Source organism: Leucopleurus acutus, assembly GCF_964270905.1.
Source record: "Leucopleurus acutus genome assembly, chromosome: 11".
NCBI lineage: Eukaryota > Metazoa > Chordata > Mammalia > Artiodactyla > Delphinidae > Leucopleurus > Leucopleurus acutus.
The window spans coordinates 49206222-49218714 of NC_139152.1; positions in this window are offsets into that span (position 1 = coordinate 49206222).

Sequence of the window (12493 nt, forward strand, 5' to 3'; positions counted from 1 at the left end):
ACTACATCACTTCCTACTTAGCCTGCTGATGGAAATAAATGACAATATTGCATTAACTAAATATGTGTGGGTCATCACTAATTTTTCTTCACATTGCCTACCTTTTGACATCCCAGATCTTGGTTTTGCTATAGACTGAATGCCTATGTCACCTCAAAAGTCATATGTTGAAGCCTAATCCTCCATATGATGGTATTTGGAGGTGAGACCTGTGGCAGGTGATGAGTTGGTGCCCTTATAAAAGGGACCACAGAGAGCTCCTTCACCCGTTCAGCCATGTGAGGACATGGGGAAAAGACAGCCATCTATGAACCAGGAAGCAAACCCTCACGGGACACAGAATCAGCCAGTGCCTTGATCTTCCCGGCCTCTAGAACTGTAAGGAATAAATCTATGCTGTTTATAAGCCACCTGGTCTATGGTATTTTGTCGGAGCAGACCAAACAAACTAAGACAAGTTTCTACATCGACCTAGTGATAATATTCAGAATAAGAATATTCTGCCACACACCTGATGAAAGTACGAGTGCTTCTGCCAGAATCGCCAAAGCCACTGGAAGCCCACAGCTAGCCGGCACTACTAGCATAGCCCTAAGCACTGCCGGATTCCTAAGCCTCCCGCTGCTAGGCTTAGTAGGCCAGTCCTACCAGAACTGTTGTTAAAACAGAAAAATAATAGGAAAATAATTTTTCTCTCCACAATTTCAATTTCTTGCCAGTGACTCCCACTGGCAGAACATAAATGGGAGTCTAGGAAAAATGGACTATGCAGAATTCCAGCCCCTGCAGCACAGAGTTGAACCCAGCATGGCAGAAATGGAACCGATAGGAAGTAGACAAATAAGGGGAAAAACAAAGTAAAGATAAGTACAGCATCTATGTGTGGTGTACCGGATGATTCAGCAATATCTGTGACAGGCTCATATCCCCAGAAATTCTAATCCTTTCACTGCAAATTCTAGTCCTTTCACTGAATTATTGAGTTATCTGAAGACTAGAAAACTGGAATAATAACAATAATAAAAAAGCCAAGATCCTGACAAGAGACCCAACTTAGTCAATATTTATTTATTTGTCACATATTTATGAAGCACTTTGTAAATGCCAGGCACTGTGCTCTATGTTCCTATGCCAGACATAGTGATGAATAGAATAGGCTACTTGTCTTCTAAGAGTCAGAAAGTGAGGTGAAACGTGTTCACAAACAGATATAATCTAGAGCAGTATACCAGAAATCCATGTAAGTAGTGCCAAGTGTTTTATGAATACAATAGGTACAATTTTGATGAGTAGATATGAGCAGGAAAATGTACAGTTTGAGCAAAGAGCAGAGCGGGGAAAGTTCAAGGCTTATTTGACAAATAGCCACTGTATCAGTTTATTTTTGCTCCCAATAGCTAAAGTAGTCTACAGTCAGTTAGCTGCTTTATCTTTTAGAAATAGTGTATGTTTTTTCCAGGAACACGAAAATAAGTCTACAATTAATGTACTATAATTAGGAGATAATTCCCATCTTCTCCCTATTATCATTATTTCCCCTTGAGTATAAAGTTATTGTAACTGAAACTGAAAATATTTTAATGTTTTCCTAATTATAAAAAAGTACATATTTTCTAATATATGATTTGTCTAATTTTTTCTAATGTTTCCAATCAAAACAGGCTCATTGTAGACAATGTGGGAAATACCCTATGGGATATCTTGGTTTTCTCTAATTTATCACTAGTTTATTGTAATTATTATAAATATGTGATAAAAACACTTTTATTAATAATTAAGGGCATCTCTGCCCTTAATTAAAGTTCCACATGGAGAAACTGCATTATAAAGAAAAACATGTTTAAGGTTTATGTTGTATATTCCAAATTAATTTACACTCTTAACCAGTGACAATGGTTCTTTTGTGCTGGACTTGATTTTCATTATTTTACTGAAAATATTTACATATATCTTTGTAAGTAATATTTCATCTTAACTTTATCAGAATTTGGTATACTTGTGATATTGGAGATTTTTGTATTACTTTTGCCCTGGAACAATCCATATGGCAGGAAATGAAGGTTTGAAAGCAATGAAGAGACCAGTAAAACCATCCAGAACTGAAGATATTTTTCAGGGATAATTTTCTTTTCTTTGGATTTTGATTTTGACAGAGACTTTTCTATTTCTCTTTTTTATCCAGTTTTACTGAGGTATGACTGACAAATAAAAATTGTATATATTTACATTGTGCAATCTAATGTTTCGATACATGTATACATCATGAAATAATTACCACAATCAAGCTAATTAACATATCCATTACCTCACAGCTACACTTTCTCTTTTTTTTTTTTTTTTTGGCAAGAACACTTGGAATCTACTCTCTTAGCAAATCTCAAGTATTAATACATTATTATTAACTATAGTCATGTTGTGCATTAGGTCTCCAGAACTTATTCATCTTATGACTGAAAGTTTGTACCTTCTGACTAATACTTCCCCACTCTCCAGGCCCTGATAACCCCATTCTACTGTTATTATAAGTTTGACTTTATTTTATGTGTGCGTGGTTTCACATATAATTAAATCATGAAGTATTTGTCTTTCTGTGTCTGGCTTATTTCACCCAAGCTAATGTATTCCAGGTTTCTCTGTATTGTCACAAATGGCAGGATTCCCTTTTTTCTCAATGGCTGAACAGTGTTCTATTGTATTTCCATATGTATCACATCTCCTTTATCCATTCACCTGTCCATTGACATACTACCGTGAATAATGCTGCAATAAACATGGGACAGCAGATATCTCTTTCAGATACCGATTTTATTTCCTTCAGATATATACCCAGATGTGAGATAGCTGGATCAAATGGTAGTTGTATTTTTAATTTTTAAAAGAATCTCCAAACTGTTTTTACATAATGGCTGTCCAATTTACATTCCCACCAATGGTGTACAAGGTTCTAGGCTCCCTTTTCTCTACATCCTCACAAACCCTAGTTATCTTTTGACTTTTTGATGATAGCCATTCTAATGTGTGTGAGGAGATATCTTATTGTGGTTTGGATTTGCATTTCCCTAATGATTAGCGGATGTTAAGCATTTTTTCATGTGCCTGTTGGCCATTTTAATTGGGTTATTTGTATTTTTTTTTTCTGAGTTGTACACATTTCTTATCTTGGATACTGACCTCTTATCAAATTTGCAAATATTTTCTCCCATTCCATAGGTTTCCTTTTCATTTTGTTGATTGTTTGCTGTGCAGAAAATTTTTAGTTTAATGTAGTCTGACTTGTTTATTTGCTTTAATTTTATTTTTGACTGAAAAATGAAATAAATTAAAGCTATTCATCTATATTTTTCTTTGTGTACTGTTTTAGCAACCTCTCCAAGTTTTGAGATGTACTGTTGACATGGTTGCTTTTCCCTAAACAATCTATGATTATTGCCTTAATTTCCTTTTTGACTCCAAATCTTTGCGCTTACAGTTGCTTTGTTTTAATTTATGTATGGTGAGATTCAGTCATCTCTCAATTAGCCTGAGTAATGAGACACTGTGTGGATTAAAATTGGTTTCAAATTCTTTGGTATTTTACACATGTATAAATAGGATTTAATTTCTTTTTTAAAAAAAATTTTATACACTTTAAAGGTTACATTTATAGTAATTACAGAATGTTGACTATATTCCCCATGTTGTAAAATACATCCTTGAGCCTATCTTATACTCAATAGTTTGCGCCTTCCACTCACCCACCCCTATATTGTCCCTCCCCTGCTCACTGGTAACCACTATTTTGTTCTCTGTATCTGTGGGTTTGCTTCTTTTTTGTTGTATTAATTAGTTTGTCATATTTTTTAGATTCCACATGTAAGTGATATCTTATAGTATTTGTCATTCTCTAACTTATTTCACTTAACATATAGTCCTCCAAGTCCATCCATGTTGCTGCAAATGGCAAATTTTCATTCTTTTTATGGCTGAGTAGTATTCCATTTTATATATACACCACATCTTCTTTACCCATTCATCTGTTGATGGACACTTAGGTTGCTTCCATATCTTGGCAATTATAAATGCTGCTGCTATGAACATTGGGGTGTGTGGGGTTTTTTTTTAAATGACCTTTTTGACTTCTGCGTGGTTGAAATGATGCTAGATGACTTCCAAGCCCAGTTTAAAAAAAGTCTTATTGCTTCTGCCTTAGTCTCTTAGAAGGTTGGTTCTCTGAATGCCTCATCTGGGGATGTCCCCACTTCAAACCAAGATATTGGGCTGCAAGAAGCCCAAGCCACCTAATGAAGTCATGTGTAGCTGCTCTGATTGACAGTCCAGATGAGCCTAGCACTGACAGAAAGCATAAACTGCCAATCATATCAATGAGCCATTTTGGACACCTAGCTGAGGTATGTTATACTCTGCTGACACTTAATTACAACTGCATAAAAGACCTCCAAGTGGTGACCACCCAGCCAAGACCTTTTAATCCATTTTAATCCACTAATTTGCAACACAAAAATAGGTAACTAGAGCAGCTTTTTTCCCCAAAAAAAACATATATGGTGAGTATATATCTTAGTGTTTGCTTCAGAACATCTTCATTTATTTACCTTTATGTATGTATGCATATATTTTCTTTTTCATTATGACTAAGAAAGAATTACAATTAGACTTGGCATGGAATTATTGTTGACAATATTTTTTTCTCAGAAGTTTGTAGCCATTACGCCCTTCTCTGAAGGCATTTAATGTCATTGAATATGTTGATCTCAACCTAATTTTTGCACTTTAACATGTGAACTTTTTTTTTCAACTTTTCAAAAGTCCTGAATTCCTATGGGATTAAACTTTATTCATAAAATTTTAAAATATCACTTCATTATGTGTTTCTTTTAATTAATTATTTTTCCTGCTTTATTTTGGTTCATTTCAATTTTCAACTGTGGAATTTTATTCTAATACAATTCTAATTTTTTCTTCTGCTCTTATTGTTATGGTTATTTCAAAAATATGAAATTTTCCTTCTACTTTACAATTTAGGTAACTAACTTATTACCTCAGTACCATTTTTCCTTTTGCTCCTTCATTTTGCATTCTGCGAGAATATTACAAATTATCTTACATATTACTGATTAAATATCCTGCAGTGCTTAGTTTGCTTTGTACTGTTTCGAATAATGATTTAAATTTTCGTATTCATTACTTATTTCTTCTATTTTTTGCATCCCCCGTGTCTTGCAAACACCCATATTGTCAAAAGAGGTCAATGAAAAATTATAATTCCCAGGGTACTGAGCTGAAAATTCTACAGCCACTTTAGAAAGAAGCTCTGATGTAGGATGCATTCCATTTCAGCATAGCATAGTGTATCAGGTCAGGGTTTCCATTAGGAAGGAATGAATTAAGAGACATCTCTCAAACCCTCTCTCTACAGAACCCAACCATTCTTCCTCAGATATTCATTGGATATTTGGATAGCAAAATCTCTCTTGGTATTTTATAGGTTTGTGTCCACTGATGTAAAAGACATGTATCTCTTTCTAACTCTATAATAAGTATTTTAAGAACATTATAATTTTTTAAAAGTTGACACAATTTTTCTGTGGAAAATAAAGCCCCTATCCCTTTATGATTTGATCTGATTGGTTTCATTGTAGTTGTTTCTTTATTCTTTTTTATAAATTTATTTATTTAATTTATTTATTTTTTGGCTGTGTTGGGTCTTCATTGCTGCACACGGGCTTTCTCTAGTTGCAGCGAGCAGGGGCTACTCTTTGTTGCGGTGCGCAGGCTTCTCACTGCGGTGGCTTCTCTTGTTGCGGAGCACGGGCTCTAGGCATGTGGGCTTCAGTAGTTGTGGCTCGTGGGCTCTAGAGTACAGGCTCAGTAGTTGTGGCACATGGGCTTAGTTGCTCTGCGGCATGTGGGATCTTCCTGGACCAGGGCTCGAACCCATGTCCCCTGCATTGGCAGGAGGATTCTTAACCCCTGCACCACCAGGAAAGTCCCTGTAGCTGTTTCTTTAAACCTAACACTTTTTGGCATATTTTTGCCATGTGCTCAACAGAACCTTGAAAAAAGAAATCACTTAAATAATAGAAGCTAGGTCAATTTTTTTTCTTTCATGCTTTAGGAGAAGAGCAAAATAAAAGATGGGAAGGAACTGTGGCTTTACTGCATATAGAAATGGAAAGCATCCCTGTATGATTAATTTCCAAACTCTCAGGAGCTACATATAAGCATATTATAATATGCTCAGCTATTATAAGAACTGTAGTTATCTTAAAGTTTCTATTTTCTAGGACAGTTTCTATTTCTAATATTTTGCCCACATTATCCTCTTATATGCACACATATATGACTGATCAAATTTCCAGGTGTTTTATCACACACTCACACACACAATGGACCCTGCAATACTTCCACACAAATTTTCAAGGAATTACTCCAAAACTGATGAACCAAGATATCAAAGCTACACAGATTTTGTTTATATTGGTTACCTTTTGGATTTGGAAATTTGAGAGTAGAAAATAATAAGATCTAGGCATGTGCATGGACTATAATATAATTTTCATTTACTCACTTTATTTTCCCTCTTAAAATTATTGGAATATTAAGAAATAATGATAGTTATCTCTGGAAGCCTGCAGACTTCAGACTAACATTTATGTGTTAAAGGAGAAGTAGATAAGTCATTTTCTGAGAAAGCTGCTATTACCACAAAGTTGATTATTTCATTGCATTCTAGACATACCTTTTAAATATTAGCCCTCAATGTCTTAAATCTGAGCCTACAATGAGCTCAGAGGTGACTGCAGCAATTCTTGTGTGGTCCTTATATGGATAATTTTCTCTAACTATACACCTTTGACACTCATTTGTACTATCACTCTCTAGAAGGTGACCTGATTTGGAAAGACACTATAATCCACCTCAGTAGGACACTGAACAAGCAGTGCCAGAGGACGTTAAAATTAGAGTCAAATAAAACTCTGCCTAGCTGGTTTAGTTATAATTGCCTAATGACTGAGGGATGTACTTTTAAAATTAGCCTTTAATTCTCTAAACTGGGAGTAAAAAAAGAGAACACATGTGATCTTTCCACAACCTCCTTACCAACAGTTTCTACTAAAATCACACGAAAGCCAACAACAACAAAAAAAAACAAACAAATAACAACAAACAAACAACAATAACCACATTTTGCTTATTCTATGTAGAATATCACTCACAAATCTCAGTCTGTGTTTCCCCACATTTACAAAGCATGAGACATCCTGTTGGGTACAAGAATATAGATTTTCTAGGGGCATGTCAAAAGTTAAAGCAGCTGAAAAACATTTTTTAACAACTGACTTCACTTATCAAACAGCAGAACCTGAAAAAGGTCTCTGGCACCTGAAATCATTTAATGCTTTTATGGCAGTGATAAAAATCACTTCAGGTGTTGCTGCAGCCACAGCTTTGAAACCAATAGAGTTCCGACGTGGAGAAGATCCATTAAAAATAAATCAAACCTTGTTTCACTGGTGCTAAAGGAAGTGTGTGTAACGGAAAGTTATTAAGACCAAAGCCACCTGCAGGCTTTGGCCTCAGCACAGGGCCCTCTTGCCTGCGTATTCCCCAGTCAATCACTAACCCCCTCGTCTCTTCTTGGTATTGTCAGGAGATTGATAGGCTGTAGATTACAGAAGGTAAGTGCTTTAAGGCTTTGGAAGCTTTCCTAGCATGCCATTTTGCCACCGCATTGAACATTCTCTCTCTCTCACATACACACGCACACACACGCACACACGCACAGAGCGTTATTTCAAATCATTTCAAAGTACTTATAAGATTTGCCCCAACCATCATATCGTTTTTCCATCAACAGGGAGCCAGTAATGTTTATCTAACATCTACTAATTTTGGGCCCCTTTAATGTAAGTGATCTCATTTAACGGTCACAAAATCATAGGTATAACCCTGCAAGAAGTGTGTACTTAATCTCATATTGCAGACCAGATACCAAGGCTCATAGAACTTAAGTGTTTTACAAAGTTTACAAAACTAACAGATGATGGAGCTGGATTACTATTCAGAATCTTCAATTTCATCTTCTGTGTTACTTCCATTCTAGTTCCCTATCTCTAAAGCAATGTTTCAAAAACCTGTTATATATGTTTAAAAAAATTTTAAACCTGTTACATATATTTAAAATTACCTTCAAATAGATTTATTTATGTTTTCTGAAAAGTGAGTGTTGGCATATTCATTTTTAAAATATACTATATAAAATTAGGCATACTGCATGCCATAGCTTTTAAATACCATAAAAACAAAGTAAATAAGAATATATGCAAAGAAAAATACAAAATTGAGCTCAAGATAACGTGACTAAGATATCACTTTAACTCACATTGCTCACGATGTGAACATGAAGTTGACTGCTAGCAGCACAGATTATTTGGGGTTCTCCATGCCTTAATCTATGTTTGACTGTGTGATGCCTCTGTTTTCCACCTCTCATCTCTCTTTGAACTACATAAAACCTGTTTTTCTATGTTATGCTCTTCTGCGCCGCTTGGCCTTTAATGAATCTTTGTACATCTGCCTCTTTTCGTTTCATATTAGTCCCGATAACTGAAGTAGTTCTACTTGGTTCCAATATGATTCTACCTACAGACAATGATGTAATATTTATTTACAGCATAGTCATCCAGATGATAAAAAATGTATATGTTTTGAAATTATACCTAAAATGAAAGAACAAAAGTAGAAAACAAATCTTGAGGTAAATCAGGGACTGCATATGCCCCCAGACTCCTATTTGAGAAAATACTACCATAAAGGAATGAGAAATTTAACACAAGTGAAATTTTTTGATAACTGATTCTTACTGATTTTATGCAAACAATTATTTTACAACTGAATTAGAAGTATCAATATAAGTAATTTATTTGATGATCTAGGTTTATGACTGTGAACATCACATCCAAATGCCTTATGAACAGACACCAGGTTATTCACCACCCACCCTCAACCTAGCTTTACACATCAACTTCCACAAATACTCCAGTTTAGACTGCCTTCTAGGCAGTGATTTTCAGTGCTGACTTCACATTCACATCACCTAGGGAGCTTAAAAAAATAAACATACTTAGGGCCCGTCAGCTGAGATCCCGCATCCCACTTTAGTTAGTCACTAGTAGGACTGGGCATAGATTTCTTTTAAATGAACCCCTGGAAATTAAAATGTACAGTCAGAATTGAGAACTGTTCCAGTTAATCAGAGAAACTTTCTGTTTTTAAAATACATCATAGAATTTTTTGAATCCCTGTATTTTCTTTTTTTTTTTTTTAATTTGCATATACCCAGTCCTACAGGCTAGCTCACATATCCTGAGATATTCAGATCAAATATCAGTGCCTTGTGATACCTTCCAAGAACAATACAGGCCACACTGATTACTCTCTTTTTTCTTATCTCATGGTACTTTAAATAATAAAGAACATATTATAGTACACTAACCTCTAATGCATAACTCTAATCCTGTAAGCCCATGACCGTAAAACCATAAGCTTATGTATTGTAAGGTAATATATATTAGACATTTGATTTGCCAGGGATTTTTTCAATGAATGAAGAAAGTAAGGAGGAAATAAAGAGTGAATCAACCAGTTTAAAGATATGTTATGGAAAAACCCGAACGAACTTTTTGGCCACCCCTATATATACATATATATATATATTTTATATATAACTTTAATCGAGTGTTGTTCTCAGGTTCTACCTGGATGCATATAGTTATTTGTGCCTGTGTCTGCACTGAATAGGCAGTAGGTACTTTATCACTGTCTCTATGTACCCTTGTTATCCATTATCTCCTCTCACTAGATCAGCTTTGCACAGGCTCTGCCTCTAGTCTCTAGGTTGTTTTCTTTAATACCATGTACAAGCTCACAAAATTTATTAAACTAGCAAATAATTCCATTGTATCAGACTAAATGTCTTTTGAAATAAAAGTATATGTCATCTTTGGTAACAATTTTTTAATATTACAAATTTTGTAACCAATTTATATTTTCTCTTGCATTCTGTATAACTGAGATGACTAGAAGCCCAGACAGTGGATAAGAGATCTGTCTTTGCTACTATCGCCTCAAATTGCCCTGGCTACCGATGGAAGAAAAGGGTCTTAATACAGAGTTGAATGTGTAATGCCCAGACTTAGGAAGAAGACAAATAAACTAATAATTTCACTCAATGTTACTTCATCATTCATGCCTTTCTACTACTCTGTTTAAACTAGCAGCACCCCCGTGCATGAAACACACCAGTCTCTCTCCATCTTCACCTCATCCCTTCTGTCTCTCTCTGTGTGTCCTCTACTCTTCTTCTAAGGACACACATCACTGGCTTTAGGGCCAACTTTAATCCAGTGTGATCTTATCTTTACTTAATTACATCTGCAAAGGCCCTATTTTCCAAATAAGGTCACATCTCAAGGTTCCAGATAGATGTGAATTTTGGGGAGACACTGTTCATTTATGTATTGACTGTCTTATCACACTAGATACAATAATGAGGACAGGGACTTTTTTGGTCTTTGTTCATTGTCAGTGTCTCCAGTGCTTACAACAGCACCTGACGCAAAGTATTCAGTAAACTGATGTTGTTGTAGAAGACCAAGTACTTTAATACTACAGCCCCCAAATCATTCAGGACTTGAATTCTGTGTGTGAGTATCATAAAATCAGAATTCATACACATAAGACCAAGTATGTCAGGATAAAACTTAAAATTATCAGCCTTTTCCTGATTACACATTACTGGCCAATGCTGGTGGATGATTATCTTGTTATATATAATTATTCATAGAGTCTTTACTGTAACTCATTATATCAATTATTTTTTACTTTATTTTGACTTGTTTTTCTTTTTTAATTTACAAAAACCTCTCATATCCCTTCTTTTCCTAGACTCAGCCAGGGACAAGATCGATCCAAAGAGTAAAAGTGAAGGTGAACTTCACCCACAAAAACAGGCCATGTAAATTTTTACATTTCTGAGCCACAGAGGGAAATATTGAGACACAGATTATTGTGTCTCCCCTCATGGTACTGATCTGAAAAGTTATTATAAATATAGGAAAATTTTCCACTGTTATCTCCATGAATATAATTTTAATCAATGTGGTTATCAACTACATGTTGATACCTGAATATTTAAATAGGATAAATAAGTAAGAGATTTTTCAAACACAGGTGATATTTCTCAACCATTTACTGAACATGAAAGAGATGAATTTCAGGTCTGTATGAAGTGGGATGGTTTCATACTCTTTCCTGTCCTGCCAATGATTCAATTAATTTTTAAATATCCAATCCATGGCAATTTATACCACCAATGAGAAAGGTTTTAAATTGGATATGTGGGAGACTAACAATTAACATGGGCCAATATCCAATAATTCATCCAAATACCACACAGAAAATTTAATATTTCAAAATATGGTGTAATAATATATATATACATTATAAAATATTACAGCATGGTTAAAAAAAATAGACTATGAAGTATTCCACATGACATCATTTATAAGCTATACTAAATATGAGATCACATAAAAAGAACCAAAATTTTACTTGTCAGGAGACAGTATTTTAGGTTTTGTACAGAAAACAACTAGACTAAGTATCCATATATGAGATTTTTCAGATAAATAAAATATTTGCCACCAGACCTGTCAGCAGGGACATTGTATTAGTTATCTAATGTTGCATAACAAATCATCTCAAAATTTATCAGATTAAATAAAGAATCATTTATCTCAAAATTTCCCAGGGTCAGCAATCTGGGAGAGGCTTACGTGAACTGGTTCTGGTTCAGGGTCTTGCATGAAATTGCCATAAAGCTGTTGGACGGGATGGCAGTCATATGAATGCTCCACTGGGACCAGAAGACAGTTTTCCCAGCTCACTCACATTGCTGTTGTCAGACCTTAGTTCCTTATTAGCTACTGGCTACAGACATTAGTTCCTTGACTTGTGGACGTAACCTTATGCAAACCGAATATCCTACGACGGGGCAACTTGGCTTCCTCCAGAGCAAGGTATGTGAGAGAGAGACAGAGAGAGAAACAATGTGCAACCAGGAAAGAAGGCAGTGTATATTATAACCTAATCTTGGAAGTGATGTACCAATTCTTCTTCCATATTCTGTTGATCACACAGATCAATCCTGGTATAATGTGAGATGGGAATACACATCTGTGAACACCATGAGGTGGGGAATATCTGGGGCCATCCCGGAGGCTAGTTACCACAGACATTATCTACACGTTGGGCAGGACAATTATTTACTGAGCAAGAATATCCTGTGCAGTCAAGGATGTTTAGCATTCCTATTCACCTCATCTCTGTGCCCCACTGCATGGAATGAAAGGAGAGACATTGTGAAAATAAGAAATTCCACCTGACACTTCCAAAATCCCTCCACTGAAAAGCAATATCTGAAACAGGGGAA